Source organism: Esox lucius, chromosome 10 (genome assembly GCF_011004845.1).
Source record: "Esox lucius isolate fEsoLuc1 chromosome 10, fEsoLuc1.pri, whole genome shotgun sequence".
NCBI lineage: Eukaryota > Metazoa > Chordata > Actinopteri > Esociformes > Esocidae > Esox > Esox lucius.
Genome location: NC_047578.1, coordinates 23,456,578 through 23,476,807, shown reverse-complemented (window position 1 = coordinate 23,476,807; position 20,230 = coordinate 23,456,578). Strand labels below are relative to the sequence as shown.

Sequence of the window (20,230 nt, the reverse complement as noted above, 5' to 3'; positions counted from 1 at the left end):
TGCAGTCAAATTCACATTGAAAACAAGGGCCCAAGAAAATAAAACAGCTGGCAATAACCTAGCCTAACTTGAAATACCCATAAAATGTCCCAATAATGCAGGCCTGTACGTAGCTCGGGTACGTTGTAGCTTTTAGCAAGATGGCCACTTCACCCCGCAGGGGAAAACAAAAAAGTACCTGTACTCAATGGGCCTGTAGCCTCCCGCGCGCAGGATACAAGGCGACAGCAGCAGCAGGTATGACGACTGATGGAAAACTCACACCGCTGAAGATCTCGGCAAAGTCCACCACTCGGTAACGCCAGAGCTGTTGAAAAGAGAGTTGCGACACTCACATAGACCGCCATAGGAACTTTGGAATGCGGAAGTAACACGTGTCGTGGAGCAGCCAATAGTTCCAAACCTGATAGTTCCAGCACTGAAGACCATTAATATTAGGAGCTTCCGAAGTACACTCGCTGGTAAGTTGATGAAATTATTGTAATTTTGACTATTAAACACATTTTCCGACCTCTCATGAATCTAGTCAGTAGTTTTGTTTTATGTAGCCAGTTTAGTTAATGTTTATTTATGTGAATAGTTGTTTTAAACATATAACAATGGGATATTGGTAATTATGACCATAGAAGCACAAGAAAATATATAAAGTACATACTGTAAATGTATTATACCTTTGGGGCAGTCCCCCTTCCCTACAAAATTAAACACACAAAATAATTTATTCAATTCAAAGGGCTTTAATGGCATGAAAGTTTCAAGAATAATGTTTTCAAAAGGATCAAATTATGATTTGTCAATATAAACACATATACAGTAATATAACATTAACAAAACACTAGTAACACTGGGTGAGGAACAGCCAAACTCGGCTAACACCATTGGATAAGACCATTAACTGTCAAAAGTTATACTGAGCACTACAAAAAAGGCAGACAGCCGTTTTCAGATGTGCTGTCCAAGCTCTTTTAAAGAAGCACAAATAAACTGACAATGTTGAGGACCGTAGTGATCATCCAAGAAAAACTTGCTGCAGCAGATGAAAGACACATTATGCCACAAAACAGCATCATCCCTTGTTTTCAGAAGATGTTTAGCAGTGCCATCAGGTGAGAGCTGCAGAAAAACAGTTGAACCCTGGTACACGCATCTATTGTCTGGAGAAGTCTGGTCAGAAGTGGCTGTCATTGAAGATTTGGGGCAAAAAGATGTACCTCCGACATAGAAAAATAGACCAAGAGACCTGGATATGCAGGAAAATGACAGCAGGTGCTCTGACTTTATGTATGTAAATGTATATGTGTGTGTGTGTATTAGGGGTGTGCAAAGCAGCCAGTATTTGTATCTGTATTTGTATTTGTTAAGGGGGAAAACGTATTTGAGTAAAATTCAAAATAGGCGTAAAAATTCAGGGTTTTTTTGCGTTAGGGCTGGTTAACCTGATTGCAGCGTAATGAAATAATATCCCGATCAAACTCCGCTTCCTGAAAGTTATAAATTGCCTTTGGAACCCGGTTAAGGTACAAAAATCTATTAAACAAAATTGTGACGCAGGTTAAGTTTTTTTCGCTCAGCCGATCGCTCTCTGTTGCTGTGTGGAGAATGGAGATGTGTGGAGCAGCCTGTGTCAGTTACTTCTTTTATTCTTTTCCCCTCCCCCGACTGAACGTCACTCACTCACTCATCCCGGGCATGTACTGCGGTCTCATGAGAAAACGCAGCATTTTGATATAATAGTTTTCTTGTTCCAGAATACAAATATTTGTTTGAAATAAGTATTTGTAAAAACCACGTTATTTGTTCCTTTCCAAATACCGTATTCAGGTTCAGCTCCACCCCTAATATATATATATATATATATATATATATATATATATATATATATATATATATATATATATACAATTTATATATTATGGGTTAGGGTTAGTTGTGTACATATTTATACTTAAGAGTAGGCCTATACTAGTCTGTACAATGTGAACATCATATCGTATCGATGTATTATTCTTTTTTTTTGTGTGTGTGTGTTTCTGATACATGGTTTAGTCTATGATTAAGGAAGGATGAATGGGTACATTGGCCATACTGAAATCAATCCCATTAACAGTTATGGGTCGTATTTAGGAACATAGTTAATTCACTCAGTAATTATATCTCCGGTTTCATTTCATGAAGTTAATATTACCGAACATTGCTGCAAATATAGTCGTTGCTGTAAGTCCATTTCCCTGCAAAATTAAAACACAAAAACGTATTAATGCTGTTTCCGTCACCCCCCCCCCCCCCCCCCCCACCCCCCCCCCCCCCCCCCCCAAAAAAAAAGTATATTGTATGCAATTTAATGTTAGCGTAAACATAATAATCAATGTACATTATGCGTCAATATTTACCTATAATTGCTACAAATATAGCTGCTGCTCTGTGTCCCGCTTAAACTCATTAAAACTGGTTGACAGCGCAGCTGTTTGGAACTATTGAGAGCTACAAACCACGTGACTGTGTGGCCGCGAGATCATAGTGTGTCGCAACTCTCTTTTTCAACGGCTCTGGGTAACGCTATCTGGCGCCGTCAGTCTCACAGTTCCACACAGGTTTAGCTAGGCCAGGCAGCTATCCGCTAGCTTATTAGCAAAGACCATGCAAAAACACTAGTCACTTAGTCAGCGGCTAACCTTAAACATCTCTCTTTCTTCCTGTGCTGAGCAGTCCACTCAAACCGACAGAACTATCACCATTTACGTTTCGTATAAGAGTACTGGTTTAACACTTACTAAACTGGTGCATAACATTAGCAGCCCACATGCTTCTCTCCTGCTTGTTCATCTCTCCCATCCCCACGTTTTTCCCTCACTCTCTCCCCACTTCCTTGCTACTTTCACCTCAAATGTGATTGGCTCATTCACAAACCTTTCAGAAATAAAATAAAGTCACAAAACATTTGTGTAACTCCTTCCTTCCTATTCTTACAGGCATTTTCAAATCAATTTCACAAATATTATGACTACAAATATTTAACCTTTTAAATGCTGTACTCAGTAAACATGAAAGTTACCCAATATGCATTTCTCTCATTGAGCAAATCATAACTTCATTGCTGGTCAATGAATCTTAACTTTTTAACCTTAAGTCTACTTATTAAACTATGAAATTACGTATTCAAACGTGTATATCTTATATTAATGAACAGATTTCAACAGGGTTACACTACAAACAAAATTTACTTTTTTGCAGACCTAATAAACTTCTAAAGTGTTATGTTTTTTCATCACATCTTTATCTATACCAATAGATAGGTCTATGCCACAAAAAGTGTTCTGTTAATTAACAAAATGTTCTTACTGATGTGCCCACTCTGGTGTTGGCACCTATGCTCAATAGCAAAGACCATTTCATTTGGTAAATGTTTAGTACAATACAATGTACATATTTTTTTTTGGCTTTTTTGTGCTGTGTGCTGGACCTTATCTCACAGCATGATTCTTTCATATGACATGACTTAACTCTCAGAAAAATGGCTTCGAATTATTCTCAAAACACTTGCATGTGCAGATCCCACAGAGAAATAATATAATTGCAGATACACAAGCCTAGCGTGCAACAGGACCAGTCAAGAGAGCTGAGAAGCAGGAGCGTGAGCATTTAAATATTGTGAGAGCACTGTATTACAAGGAAACCTGTTTGCACCTTCTTGAAATTCAAGTGCACAGAATATTTCTTCCCAAAGGAGTATGTGCAAATTTTTACGCAGATTTCACACTATTTGTGTCCAAGATGAAATTACAAGTTATTTTTTAGGGAATCATGGACGCCGCTTCCTCCGGAGTAAAGATAAGAGGGACCCTACCCTTGCCATCAGTGCACAGTTCAAAAGCCAGCATCTGTAATGGTATGGGGGTAAAGGCCACATGTCAGGGCACAAAGCTGTTGGGTGAAATAAAGGACCTGAAGCTTACACATAAACATATTGAATTTCTGATAAGAAAAAAAAACACAAATTAATTGATATTGACAGTTAAATGATATTAAGGCTTGTTAATCAGAAGGCTAACATTACCTCAGTTTCCACAAAATTAAACCACAAAGCTTCCTGTAACATCACAATCACCTGCGTTACTGAGTTCGACCTAAATAAACAATAAGGGTTTATTTGTGTACGGAGAAAATCTTTTACATTTTTTTTATCTTTCACCACAAACACTGCCATGCCAGTTGCTCATGTTGCACCTTCCAAAAACTGAGAGGATTAATTCAGTTCTGAACAAGTCTATCGATCGATAACTAGCCATCTTGCCTGCATGTAGTCCATTCTTGTTATTGTTCTCAGCTGCACTCCTGATAGTGTACATCTGTGAAGGCATCATTAATGCAGAACAATATACAGGTGTTAGTCATAAAATTAGAATATCATCAAAAAGTTGATTTATTTCAGAAATTCCATTCCAAAAGTGAAAATTGTATATTATAATCATTCATTACAAACAGACTGATATATTTCAAATGTTTATTTCTTTTAATTGTGATGATTATAACTGACAACTAATGAAAATCCCAATTCAGTATCTCTGAAAATTAGAATATTACTCAAGACCAATACAAAAAAATGATTTTTAGAAATGTTGGCCAACTGAAAAGTATGAACATGAAAAGTATGAGCATGTACCGCACTCAATACTTAGTGGGGGCTCCTTTTGCCTGAATTACTGCAGCAATGCGGAGTGGCATAGAGTCGATCAGTCTGTGGCACTGCTCAGGTGCTATGAGAGCCCAGGTTGCTCTGATAGTGGCCTTCAGCACCTTCAACCAGGTACTCGTAGCTTTGGCACTGTGTGCAGGTGCCAAGTCCTGTTGGAAAATGAAATCTGCATCTCCATAAAGTTGGTCAGCAGCAGTAAGCATGAAGTGCTCTAAAACGTCCTGGTACACGGCTGCGTTGACCTTGGACCAACGTGGATTCTGTGCCTCTCCTCTCTTCCTCCAGACTCTGGGACCTTGATTTCCAAAGGAAATGCAAAAATCAGCAGCAGACCAGCCCTTTTTGTCTTTAGCCCAGGCAAGACGCTTCTGACGCTGTGTCTTGTTCAAGAGTGGCTTGACACAAGGAATGCGACAGCTGAAACCCATGTCTTGCATACGTCTGTGCGTGGTGGTTCTTGAAGCACTGACTCCAGCTGCATTCCACTCTTTGTGAATCTCCCCCACATTTTTGAATGGGTTTTGTTTCACAATCCTCTCCATGGTGCGGTTATCCCTATTGCTTGTACACTTTTTTCTACCAAATCTTTCCTTCCCTTCGCCTCTCTATTAATGTGCTTGGACACAAAGCTCTGTAAACAACCAGCCTCTTTAGCTATGACCTTTTGTGTCTTGCCCTCCTTGTGCAAGGTGTCAATGGTCGTCTTTTGGACAGCTGTCAAGTCAGCAATCTTCCCCATGATTGTGTAGCCTACAGAACTAGACCATTAAAGGCCTCTGCAGGTGTTTTGGTTTAATTAGCTGATTAGATTGTGGCACCAGGTGTCTTCAGTATTGAACCTTTTCACAATATTCAAATTTTCTGAGATACTGAATTTGGGGGTTTTCATTAGTTGTCAGTTATAATCATCAAAATAAAAGAAATAAACACTTGAAATATATCAGTCTGTGTGGAATGAATGTATCAATTATACAAGTTTCACTTTTTGAATGGAATTACTGAAATAAATAAACTTTTTGATGATATTCTAATTATATGACCTGTATACAGGTTTAGAAGCAACATATGCTGCCATCCAGACAACGTCATTTTCAGGGAAGGCCTTGCTATTTTCAGCGAGACAATGCCAATCCAAATTTTGCACGTATTACAACAGCAATGCTCTGTAGTGAAAGAGTCAAGGTGCTAAACTGGCCTGCCTGCAGTCCAGACCTGTCATCCATTGAAAACATTTGGCTCATTATGAAATGAAAATACGACCCCGAACTGTTGAGCAGCTGAAATCCAATATCAAGCAAGAATGGGAATGCATTTCACGTTCAAAACTACAGCAGCTGGTCTCCTCAGTTCCCAATTGCTTACAGAGTATTGTTAAAAGAAGCAACACATTGGTAAACATGCCCCTGTCCCAACTTTTTTGAAAGGTGCTGCTGGCATCAAATTTATAACGGCATGCATTTTTCCAAAAACAATAACATTTCTCAGTTTCAACATTTGATATGCTGTCTTTGTACTATTTTCTATTAAATACAGGGATAAATGATTTACACATCATTGCATTCTGTATACACTCACCTAAAGGATTATTAGGAACACCATAATAATACTGTGTTTGACCCCCTTTCGCCTTCAGAACTGCCTTAATTCTGCATGGAATTGATTCAACAAGGTGCTGAAAACATTCTTTAGAAATGTTGGCCCATATTAATAGGATAGCATCTTGCAGTTGATGGAGATTTGTGGGATGCACATCCAGGGCACGAAGCTCCCGTTCCACCACATCCCAAAGATGCTCTATTGGGTTGAGATCTAGTGACTGTGAGGGCCATTTCAGTACAGTGAACTCATTGTCATGTTGAAGAAACCAATTTGAAATGATTTGAGCTTTGTGACATGGTGCATTATACTGCTGGAAGTAGCCATCAGAGGATGGGTACATGGTGGTCATAAAGGGATGGACATGGTCAGAAACAATGCTCAGGTAGGCAGTGGCATTTAAACGATGCCCAATTGGCACTAAGGGGCCTAAAGTGTGCCAAGAAAACATCCCCCACACCATTACACCACCACCACCAGCCTGCACAGTGGTAACAAGGCATGATGGATCCATGTTCTCATTCTGTTTACGCCAAATTCTGACTCTACCATCTGAATGTCTCAACAGAAATCGAGACTCATCAGACCAGGCAACATTCTTCCAGTCTTCAACAGTCCAATTTTGGTGAGCTTGTGCAAATTGTAGCCTCTTTTTCCTATTTGTAGTGGAGATGAGTGGTACCCAGTGGGGTCTTCTGCTGTTGTAGCCCATCCGCCTCAAGGTTGTGCGTGTTGTGGCTTCACAAATGCTTTCAAAGTTGCTCTTCTATCAGCTTGAATCAGTCGGCCCATTCTCCTCTGAACTCTAGCATCAACAAGGCATTTTCACCCACAGGACTGCTGCATACTGGATGTTTTTCCCTTTTCACACCATTCTTTGTAAACCCTAGAAATGGTTGTGCGTGAAAATCCCAGTAACTGAGCAGATTGTGAAATATCAACCCGTCTGGCACCAACAACCATGCCACGCTCAAAATTGCTTAAATCACCTTTCTTTCCCATTCTGACATTCAGTTTGGAGTTCAGGAGATTGTCTTGACCAGGACCACACCCCTAAATGCATTGAAGCAACTGCCATGTGTTTGGTTGATTAGATAATTGCATTAATGAGAAATTGAACAGGTGTTCCTATTTCAGTATACAGTATACACAGCGTCCCAAAATCTTTGGAAAACGGAATTGTAGTAAAGTGTTGATGAATATGCCTGGAGAAAGACATTGCATGCTATATATGTTTAGGAAATTGTTGCACAACCATAGGATACATCATTAACCTCATCCATCCAATTGTTGTGTCTTGTTGGTACAATCAACCAAAAGGAAACAGTGGTCCACCTTCCCCACTGGGATCAATTACAGTATTTGGCCAAGATTGCTTTTCTTTTACTCTTCAGATCTTTTCCTGTCAAATTTGTTTCCCAATATAATGTCTTCACATTGGCTCTTTGAATTACTTACTATGTATATGCAGTACATACATACATACATGCAGTATATACACCGATCAGCCATAACATTATGACCATTGACAGGTGAAGTGAATAACAAAGATATCATGACACCTGTCAATGGGTGGGATATTTTAGGCAGCAAGTGAACATTCTGTCCTCAAAGTTGATGTGTCTGAAGCAGGAAAAATGGTTAATTTGAGGTGGATCCTGCTGGAACAAGATCCAGGACCTCTCAGATGATCTTCAGTAGATCATCTGAGATCTTCATGATCTCAGATGATCTACTTTTCACAGATCTTGTCTGCTGCGCATGACTTATCTTTTTACATCACTGTGTTTGCTTTGGACTGTAAACATTGTACTAAAAGCAATCAGAGTTCATAAAGTTGACTATCCTGCAGCTTCTTGTAGCCTCAGTACTGCCTGACAAGATTGTGAAAGTTTTAGCTTTGTATTGTCCGCTAATTTGAGCTACCGATGTGCTGTAGCCTATTTGCGTCGACCAGATATATGTCTTTCGTGTGCCCCAATGTGTTCCAGGACCTCCCAATTTACAAATTAAGCATTAGCAAGCATAAGGATCTGAGCGACTTTGAAAAGGGCCAAATTGTGATGGCTAGACGACTGGGTCAGAGCATCTCCAAAACTGCAGCCCTTGTGGGGTTTTCCAGTCTGCAGTGGTCAGTACCTATCAGAAGTGGAGGAAAAGTGGTGAACCTGCAACAGGGTCATGGGTGGCCAAGGCTCATTGATGCATGTGGGGAGTGAAGGCTGGCCCGTGTGGTCCGATCCAACAGATGAGCTACTCTGGCTCAGATTGCTTAAAAAGTTAATGCTGGTGCTTATAACACGGTGTCAGAACACATTGCATCGCAGGTTGTTTTGTATGGGGCTGTGTAGCCGCAGTCCAGTCAGAGTGCCCATGCTGACCCCTGTCCAATGCCGAAAGCGCTTTCAATGGGTACGTGAGCATCAGAAATGGACCACAGAGCAATAGAAAAAGGTGCCCTGTTCTGATGAATCACATTTTCTTTTCTGGCCGGGTGCGTCTGCGTCGCTTACCTGGAGCACCAGGATGCACTATGAAAAGAAGCAGTGGCGGGGCTTAGCTTTCTTTGCCATGGGTGTGAACCTTTGCCATGGAGGCCCACCCTACCACCAGAGGCCCACCCTACCACCAAAGTCTCTACCTGATTTCCCAACTAAAAGATAGGCAGAAAATATAAATATTTAATACTATTCTCCCATAAATTTACATACGTTATATGTACCATGATGAACAGAAGCTTGTTATTAGGCAACAACAAAACGTACTTGCAGTTACAAAACTTCGCTGTTAGCTGCTTTTGGAGCTGGATCATAAATGTAATCTCCTTTCGCTATTAGCTGCGATGCTGCTCCCGTTATTGTAACCGATCTATCCATTTTCTCTTGCTTCTGCTGCTCAACAACTTTTCTAAAGACGTTTCTCAAGGGCACATACCATTATATTTCATTTTCCTTCCTCTAAGTGACAGATATATATTACATTTTTATGTTTTCCACAGTTCAGATCCTTAGCAAACGAGCTGACAAAATCCGACATTTTACCCAGGGTTGCCAGATTTACTGATATTATAGGCCCAATCACCAGCGGCCTCCACATAAAAAACGCACACTAGCATTTAATATAGCCCAATTAAGGTGGAAACTTACCCATCTGGCAACGCTGGCTACACTCCCACGGTCACAGATTGCTCGATCATACATGCATTATGGAATCATAAAAAATACAGCTTTATCACTTCAATGTGAGCTAAGTATTATGTAGCATATTATTCAGAATATGATTTTATTGTGCTTGCTATATTTCTTTCAACCATAAGATAAACTCCTTTGGGGCCCCTGTGATTGGTTGCCATGGGTGCCATGCCATTAAAGCGCCGCCTCTGGAAAGAAGGCAAGCCGGCAGAGGCAATGTGATGCTTTGGGCAATGTTCTGCTAGGAAATCTTGGGTCCTGCCATTCATGTGGATGCTATATTGACACGTACCACCTACCTGAGCGTTGTTGCAGACCATGTGCACCTTTCATGGCAACGGTATTCCCTGATGGCATTGGCCTATTTAAGGAGGATAATGCATCCTGCCACAAAGTAAAAATGGTTCAGGAGTAGATTGAGGAACACAACAACGGGTTCAAGGTGTTGACCTGGCCTCCAAATTCCCCAGATCTCAATCCAATCGAGCATCTGTGGGATGTGCTGGACAAACATGTTCAATCAATGGAAGCCCCATCTCGCAAATTACAGGACTTAAAGGATCTGCTGCTAACGTCTTGGGGCCAGATACCACAACACATCTTCAGAGGTCTAGTGGATTCCATGCCTCAACGGGTCAGGGCTGTTTTGGTGGCAATAGGGGAACCTAAACAATATTAGGCAGGTGGTAATAATGTTATGGCTGATTGGTGTATATACATACAAATGTGCACACTGTATATGCAGTTGTGCTCAAAAGTTTGCATACCCTTGGATAATTAGTAGTAAATGTACCATTTGTAAGAAAAATATGAGCAGATGCAGATAAAACACATCTTTTATTTCTCATTGGATTCATATTCAACTGTTGGTTATAACAGAATGGCACAATCATAAAACAAAACAATGGCATCAAAGAAAAAAATGAACTGATCCCCATTCAAAAGTCTGCATACCCTTAGTTCTCAATACTGTGTATTGCCTTCTTTAGCATCAATGACAGCGTGCAGTCTTCTGTAATAGTTGCAGGTGGTATAAATGCCCATTCATTGGTCGTCTTGCATGAAGCGTATGTTTGAGATCTCCCAGAGTGGCTCGATGATATTAAGGTCCGGAGACTGTGATGGCCACTCCAGAACCTTCACCTTTTTCTGCTGTAACCACTGGAGGATCAACTTGGTCTTGTGCTTAGGGTCATTGTCGTGCTGGAAAGTCCAAGAGTGTCTCATGCTCAGCTTTCATGCAGAAGAATGTTGCAAAAGGTTGTCACCATAAACATCTATTTTGGTCTCATTACTCCACATTACAGTGTGCCATAATCTGTGAGGCGTGTCAAGGTGTTTTGTTAGTCATATTGTAAGAGGGCTTTTTTCTGGCATTGCCGCAGCAAAGGCTTCTTTCTGGCTACTCAAACATGCAGCTCTTTTTTGTTCAAGTATCGTCGTATTGTGCTCCTTGAAACAACCACACCATCTTTTTCCAGAGTAGCCTATATTTCTCCTGAGGTTACCTGTGGGATTTTCTTTGTATCCCAAACAATTCTTCTGGCAGTTTTGGCTGAAATCTTTCTTGGTCTACCTGACCTTGGCTTGGTATCAAGAGATCCCTGAATTTCCCACTTCTTAATAAGTGATAACAGTACTGACTGGCATTTGCAAGGCTTTGGATATATTTTTATCTTTATAAAGTTCCATTACTTTGTTTAGCAGGTCTTTTGACAGTTGTTTTCTGCTCCCCATGGCTCAGTATCTAGCCTGCTCAGTGCATCCACGTGAAAGCTAAAAAACTCATTGACTATTTATAAACAGACACTAATTGCAATTTAAAGTGCGACAGGTGCGGGATATTCACCTTTAATTGCCATTTTCATCTATGTGTGTCACCTTGTGTGTCTGTAACAAGGCCAAACATTCAAGGGTATGCACATTTTAGAACTTCAGTCCTCAAATAACTTCCAAACTTCAGTCCTCAATTACCCCCGATGTACCTCCGATATCACGTTGTTTTTGTCCCAGACAAACTCACCTGAAATACATCATTAAGGGCTTGATAATTAGTTGACTGTGCCTGTAGTGTTTTCTGGTGTGCTTGTCCAGGTCTAAACTGTGTACTTTCTGAATTGGAGAAACACTGTGGTATATAACTACAATTAAATTACAATGGATGTGACATTTGGGGTCAGCTTTATTTTAATAACGCAACCTAAATGAGGTTGTTAGGGAGGGTCTGAATAGTGTCAAATGGGTACTCAGAGAAATTAGATGAGGGTCATGCTTTTTAAATATAGTCAAGGAGTTTAAACATACTGTTTAGTGTATTAGTACTTGTTGCTGATTATGTTCAAGTGTGCCCAATGCTGCCACAATTCTCCAATTATTTCTGTTACGTGCAATAGCAACTGTGCCTGTAGTGTTTTCAATCAAACAACCAAAAGCCTATATAGCAGGGCTTGGTGATAAGGCAAAAATAAATCATCACAAAAAAAAATCCCATTCCATTTCATATTGATAAATATCACAGTATACACTTTGAATTGGGTATTTTTTGTGACCAAGGTTTTTATTTTTTTATTTATGTTGTGTATTTATTAAAATAATACCAGTCTGGGGTTACTGGCTCGCATATTCACAATAATACTCTGATTAATTCACATACCAATATTCTGCATATATACACTGATATGCCAAGACATTATAATCAAAAGAAATTAGGAGCAGATACTTCAAGTACTATAAGTTGCGAGGTAGAGCCACTGTGGATCGGACTTGTTGGTCCAGCACATCCCACAGATTCTCTTTATCATGTTCCTCAAACCAATTCTCAAACAATCTTTGCAGTGCGGCAGGGAGCATTATCCTGCTGAAAGAGGCCACTACCATCAGGGAATATCATTGCCATGAAGGGGTGTACCTGGTCTGCAATGATGTTTAGGTAAATGGCACGTGTCAAATTGACTTTCACTCAAATTCACAGCAGAACATTTCACAGCAGTCACGTTCCCTCGCCTGGCTTATTGTCTACCCACAGTGCATCCTGGTGCCGTCATTTCCCATAGTAAATGGCGCACTCGTACATGACTGTCCACATGAGGTAAAAAAATATATACTAATCGGACCAGGCGACACTTTTCCACTGCTCCAATGTCCAGTTTCTGTTCCTTCTTTACCCCAACCTCCCCACCCTTGAAAAACATACTTTCCATCAGCAGCCCACCCACACCTTGACTAGGAAGACATTTTTTAAAAGAAACTTTCCCATACCACCCTGTCACTGTGGGTGAAATAAAAAAATAATAATAAATATTTTTTTCTTTCTCTTTTAACTGTATGGCGTTTTATACATACAGGGTACAGACATACCAAATTTGTTGGTATACTTACAGCTCATTGAAATAGTGCTTAATTCCTCCTGAAAAGTGATGAAATTAAAAGCTACTGTATCCTTGTATACTTGCATGCCTTTGGTATGTCATAGAATAAAGCATGGAAGCTGTGAAAAGAGATGAATTATTGTTTATTCCACAAAGATATTCTAAATGCCCTGGATACATTTCCTGGTACCCCTTAGAAAAGATAATAAATAATTGGATTTTAGTGATATTTCAAACTAATTAGTTTCTTTAATTAGTATCACATGTCTCAAGTCTTTGTAATCAGTCATTCAGCCTATGTAAATGGAGAAAAGTAGCTACTGTGCTGTTTGGTATCATTGTGTGAGCCACACTGAACATGGACCAGAAAAAGCAACGGTGAGAGTTGTCTGAGGAGATCAGAAAGAAAATAATAGACAAGCCTGTTAAAGCTAAAGGACACAAGACCATCTCCAAGCAGCTTGATGTTCCTGTGACAACAGTTGTAGAAGTTGTACCCAACCCTGCAAGTAACAAATCGACCCCAGATTGAACAGAAGGATAGTGCAAATGGCAAGGAAAAGGAACCAAGGATAACTGCCAATGCAGCATGGTCTCAGGGGACTACGTAGACTATTATACGTAAATCCATGGCGTTCGAGTTTATATGATATGTTATGTTACATTAGGTTACATTACAATATGCTATCAAAATGTATAGTACATTACGAATTGGCTAAAATGTAACATGTCTTACAAATGATATTACCATGTGTAATATGTTACAAATGCTATTAAAACGTATAATATGATACAAACGCCAGACAAACATATTATATTTTACATTACGAAAAAATATAATTAATTACGAATTTGCACAAAATGAATGAACCATGTTTCAAACAGGCAACATTCAGATCTGAAGGCAGACGCCTTACCCACTGCTCCACACAGGGTATATGGATATCAAGGCATGAGTAATGGCCTTAGCAAGGTTGCTAGTCGCTAAGTCTTCACTGTATTCCATGGTATATCTAATGCTTTGGAAATTATTTTGTACCCTTCTCCTGACTGATATCTTTCAACAATGAGATCCCTCTGATGCTTTGGAAGCTCTCTGCGGACCATGGCCTTTGCTCTGAGATGCAACTTCTACTAGAAAAGCTGAACATTATTTGTTATTAATCAGAGTCACTTTAAATGATGGCAGGTGTGTAATAACTTCTATTTAAGTTTGAATGTGATTGGTTAATTCTGAACACAGCCACATCCCCAGTTATAAGAGGGTGTGCACACGTATGTTTTTATTTAAAATGTTTCCCCCTCGAAGATTTCAGTTTGTTTTTCAATTGAATTGTTCACATTATAGGTCACATTAAAAGTGGAAAAAGTTCTGACATGATTTTCTTTGTCTCATTCTTTTACATCACAAAAACCTGGCATTTTCACAGGGGGGTATGTGAATATTAATATATATATATATATATATATATATATATATATATATATATATATATATATATATATATTCACATACCCCCCTGTGAAAATGCCAGGTTTTTGTGATGTAAAAGAATGAGACAAAGAAAAATCATGTCAGAACTTTTTCCACTTTTAATGTGACCTATAATGTGAACAATTCAATTGAAAAACAAACTGAAATCTTCGAGGGGGAAACATTTTAAATAAAAACATACGTGTGCACACCCTCTTATAACTGGGGATGTGGCTGTGTTCAGAATTAACCAATCACATTCAAACTTAAATAGAAGTTATTACACACCTGCCATCATTTAAAGTGACTCTGATTAATAACAAATAATGTTCAGCTTTTCTAGTAGAAGTTGCATCTCAGAGCAAAGGCCATGGTCCGCAGAGAGCTTCCAAAGCATCAGAGGGATCTCATTGTTGAAAGATATCAGTCAGGAGAAGGGTACAAAATAATTTCCAAAGCATTAGATATACCATGGAATACAGTGAAGACTTAGCGACTAGCAACCTTGCTAAGGCCATTACTCATGCCTTGATATCCATATACCCTGTGTGGAGCAGTGGGTAAGGCGTCTGCCTTCAGATCTGAATGTTGCCTGTTTGAAACATGGTTCATTCATTTTGTGCAAATTCGTAATTAATTATATTTTTTCGTAATGTAAAATATAATATGTTTGTCTGGCGTTTGTATCATATTATACGTTTTAATAGCATTTGTAACATATTACACATGGTAATATCATTTGTAAGATATGTTACATTTTAGCCAATTCGTAATGTATTATACATTTTGATAGCATATTGTAATGTAACCTAATGTAACATAACATATCATATAAACTCGAACGCCATGGATTTACGTATAATAGTCTACGTAGTCCCCTGAGACCATGCTGCATTGGCAGTTATCCTTGGTTCCTTTTCCTTGCCATTTGCACTATCCTTCTGTTCAATCTGGGGTCGATTTGTTACTTGCAGGGTTGGGTACAACTTCTACAACTGTTGTCACAGGAACATCAAGCTGCTTGGAGATGGTCTTGTGTCCTTTAGCTTTAACAGGCTTGTCTATTATTTTCTTTCTGATCTCCTCAGACAACTCTCACCGTTGCTTTTTCTGGTCCATGTTCAGTGTGGCTCACACAATGATACCAAACAGCACAGTAGCTACTTTTCTCCATTTACATAGGCTGAATGACTGATTACAAAGACTTGAGACATGTGATACTAATTAAAGAAACTAATTAGTTTGAAATATCACTAAAATCCAATTATTTATTATCTTTTCTAAGGGGTACCAGGAAATGTATCCAGGGCATTTTAGAATATCTTTGTGGAATAAACAATAATTCATCTCTTTTCACAGCTTCCATGCTTTATTCTATGACATACCAAAGGCATGCAAGTATACAAGGATACAGTAGCTTTTAATTTCATCACTTTTCAGGAGGAATTAAGCACTATTTCAATGAGCTGTAAGTATACCAACAAATTTGGTATGTCTGTACCCTGTATGTATAAAACGCCATACAGTTAAAAGAGAAAGAAAAAAATATTTATTATTATTTTTTATTTCACCCACAGTGACAGGGTGGTATGGGAAAGTTTCTTTTAAAAAATGTCTTCCTAGTCAAGGTGTGGGTGGGCTGCTGATGGAAAGTATGTTATTTCAAGGGTGGGGGAGGTTGGGGTAAAGAAGGAACAGAAACTGGACATTGGAGCAGTGGAAAAGTGTCGCCTGGTCCGATTAGTATATATTTTTTACCTCATGTGGACAGTCATGTACGAGTGCGCCATTTACTATGGGAAATGACGGCACCAGGATGCACTGTGGGTAGACAATAAGCCAGGCGAGGGAACGTGACTGCTGTGAAATGTTCTGCTGTGAATTTGAGTGAAAGTCAATTTGACACGTGCCATTTACCTAAACATCATTGCAGACCAGGTACACCCCTTCATGGCAATGATATTCCCTGATGGTAGTGGCCTCTTTCAGCAGGATAATGCTCCCTGCCGCACTGCAAAGATTGTTTGAGAATTGGTTTGAGGAACATGATAGAGAATCTGTGGGATGTGCTGGACCAACAAGTCCGATCCACAGTGGCTCTACCTCGCAACTTATAGTACTTGAAGTATCTGCTCCTAATTTCTTTTTGATTATAATGTCTTGGCATATCAGTGTATATATGCAGAATATTGGTATGTGAATTAATCAGAGTATTATTGTGAATATGCGAGCCAGTAACCCCAGACTGGTATTATTTTAATAAATACACAACATAAATAAAAAATAAAAACCTTGGTCACAAAAAATACCCAATTCAAAGTGTATACTGTGATATTTATCAATATGAAATGGAATGGGATTTTTTTTTGTGATGATTTATTTTTGCCTTATCACCAAGCCCTGCTATATAGGCTTTTGGTTGTTTGATTGAAAACACTACAGGCACAGTTGCTATTGCACGTAACAGAAATAATTGGAGAATTGTGGCAGCATTGGGCACACTTGAACATAATCAGCAACAAGTACTAATACACTAAACAGTATGTTTAAACTCCTTGACTATATTTAAAAAGCATGACCCTCATCTAATTTCTCTGAGTACCCATTTGACACTATTCAGACCCTCCCTAACAACCTCATTTAGGTTGCGTTATTAAAATAAAGCTGACCCCAAATGTCACATCCATTGTAATTTAATTGTAGTTATATACCACAGTGTTTCTCCAATTCAGAAAGTACACAGTTTAGACCTGGACAAGCACACCAGAAAACACTACAGGCACAGTCAACTAATTATCAAGCCCTTAATGATGTATTTCAGGTGAGTTTGTCTGGGACAAAAACAACGTGATATCGGAGGTACATCGGGGGTAATTGAGGACTGAAGTTTGGAAGTTATTTGAGGACTGAAGTTCTAAAATGTGCATACCCTTGAATGTTTGGCCTTGTTACAGACACACAAGGTGACACACATAGATGAAAATGGCAATTAAAGGTGAATATCCCGCACCTGTCGCACTTTAAATTGCAATTAGTGTCTGTTTATAAATAGTCAATGAGTTTTTTAGCTTTCACGTGGATGCACTGAGCAGGCTAGATACTGAGCCATGGGGAGCAGAAAACAACTGTCAAAAGACCTGCTAAACAAAGTAATGGAACTTTATAAAGATAAAAATATATCCAAAGCCTTGCAAATGCCAGTCAGTACTGTTATCACTTATTAAGAAGTGGGAAATTCAGGGATCTCTTGATACCAAGCCAAGGTCAGGTAGACCAAGAAAGATTTCAGCCAAAACTGCCAGAAGAATTGTTTGGGATACAAAGAAAATCCCACAGGTAACCTAAGAAATATAGGCTACTCTGGAAAAAGATGGTGTGGTTGTTTCAAGGAGCACAATACGACGATACTTGAACAAAAAAGAGCTGCATGTTTGAGTAGCCAGAAAGAAGCCTTTGCTGCGGCAATGCCAGAAAAAAGCCCTCTTACAATATGACTAACAAAACACCTTGACACGCCTCACAGATTATGGCACACTGTAATGTGGAGTAATGAGACCAAAATAGATGTTTATGGTGACAACCTTTTGCAACATTCTTCTGCATGAAAGCTGAGCATGAGACACTCTTGGACTTTCCAGCACGACAATGACCCTAAGCACAAGACCAAGTTGATCCTCCAGTGGTTACAGCAGAAAAAGGTGAAGGTTCTGGAGTGGCCATCACAGTCTCCGGACCTTAATATCATCGAGCCACTCTGGGGAGATCTCAAACATACGCTTCATGCAAGACGACCAATGAATGGGCATTTATACCACCTGCAACTATTACAGAAGACTGCACGCTGTCATTGATGCTAAAGAAGGCAATACACAGTATTGAGAACTAAGGGTATGCAGACTTTTGAATGGGGATCAGTTCATTTTTTTCTTTGATGCCATTGTTTTGTTTTATGATTGTGCCATTCTGTTATAACCAACAGTTGAATATGAATCCAATGAGAAATAAAAGATGTGTTTTATCTGCATCTGCTCATATTTTTCTTACAAATGGTACATTTACTACTAATTATCCAAGGGTATGCAAACTTTTGAGCACAACTGCATATACAGTGTGCACATTTGTATGTATATACACCAATCAGCCATAACATTATTACCACCTGCCTAATATTGTTTAGGTTCCCCTATTGCCACCAAAACAGCCCTGACCCGTTGAGGCATGGAATCCACTAGACCTCTGAAGATGTGTTGTGGTATCTGGCCCCAAGACGTTAGCAGCAGATCCTTTAAGTCCTGTAATTTGCGAGATGGGGCTTCCATTGATTGAACATGTTTGTCCAGCACATCCCACAGATGCTCGATTGGATTGAGATCTGGGGAATTTGGAGGCCAGGTCAACACCTTGAACCCGTTGTTGTGTTCCTCAATCTACTCCTGAACCATTTTTACTTTGTGGCAGGATGCATTATCCTCCTTAAATAGGCCAATGCCATCAGGGAATACCGTTGCCATGAAAGGTGCACATGGTCTGCAACAACGCTCAGGTAGGGGTACGTGTCAATATAGCATCCACATGAATGGCAGGACCCAAGATTTCCTAGCAGAACATTGCCCAAAGCATCACATTGCCTCTGCCGGCTTGCCTTCTTTCCAGAGGCGGCGCTTTAATGGCATGGCACCCATGGCAACCAATCACAGGGGCCCCAAAGGAGTTTATCTTATGGTTGAAAGAAATATAGCAAGCACAATAAAATCATATTCTGAATAATATGCTACATAATACTTAGCTCACATTGAAGTGATAAAGCTGTATTTTTTATGATTCCATAATGCATGTATGATCGAGCAATCTGTGACCGTGGGAGTGTAGCCAGCGTTGCCAGATGGGTAAGTTTCCACCATAATTGGGCTATATTAAATGCTAGTGTGCGTTTTTTATGTGGAGGCCGCTGGTGATTGGGCCTATAATATCAGTAAATCTGGCAACCCTGGGTAAAATGTCGGATTTTGTCAGCTCGTTTGCTAAGGATCTGAACTGTGGAAAACATAAAAATGTAATATATATATCTGTCACTTAGAGGAAGGAAAATGAAATATAATGGTATGTGCCCTTGAGAAACGTCTTTAGAAAAGTTGTTGAGCAGCAGAAGCAAGAGAAAATGGATAGATCGGTTACAATAACGGGAGCAGCATCGCAGCTAATAGCGAAAGGAGATTACATTTATGATCCAGCTCCAAAAGCAGCTAACAGCGAAGTTTTGTAACTGCAAGTACGTTTTGTTGTTGCCTAATAACAAGCTTCTGTTCATCATGGTACATATAACGTATGTAAATTTATGGGAGAATAGTATTAAATATTTATATTTTCTGCCTATCTTTTAGTTGGGAAATCAGGTAGAGACTTTGGTGGTAGGGTGGGCCTCTGGTGGTAGGGTGGGCCTCCATGGCAAAGGTTCACACCCATGGCAAAGAAAGCTAAGCCCCGCCACTGCTTCTTTTCATAGTGCATCCTGGTGCTCCAGGTAAGCGACGCAGACGCACCCGGCCAGAAAAGAAAATGTGATTCATCAGAACAGGGCACCTTTTTCTATTGCTCTGTGGTCCATTTCTGATGCTCACGTACCCATTGAAAGCGCTTTCGGCATTGGACAGGGGTCAGCATGGGCACTCTGACTGGACTGCGGCTACACAGCCCCATACAAAACAACCTGCGATGCAATGTGTTCTGACACCGTGTTATAAGCACCAGCATTAACTTTTTAAGCAATCTGAGCCAGAGTAGCTCATCTGTTGGATCGGACCACACGGGCCAGCCTTCACTCCCCACATGCATCAATGAGCCTTGGCCACCCATGACCCTGTTGCAGGTTCACCACTTTTCCTCCACTTCTGATAGGTACTGACCACTG

At 39.7% G+C, this 20,230-nt stretch overlaps 1 long non-coding RNA gene across 1 annotated transcript; it reads right to left on the bottom strand.

Annotated features, from left to right (window-relative positions):
* Positions 1-266: 266 nt before the first annotated feature.
* LOC109616196 lies at positions 267-2,829 on the bottom strand. Its single transcript, XR_002197296.2, has 3 exons — positions 2,772-2,829; positions 2,186-2,228; positions 267-307 (listed from the first exon to the last, which is right to left on the bottom strand). It is a non-coding gene; the product is annotated as an uncharacterized LOC109616196 (long non-coding RNA).
* Positions 2,830-20,230: the final 17,401 nt, after the last annotated feature.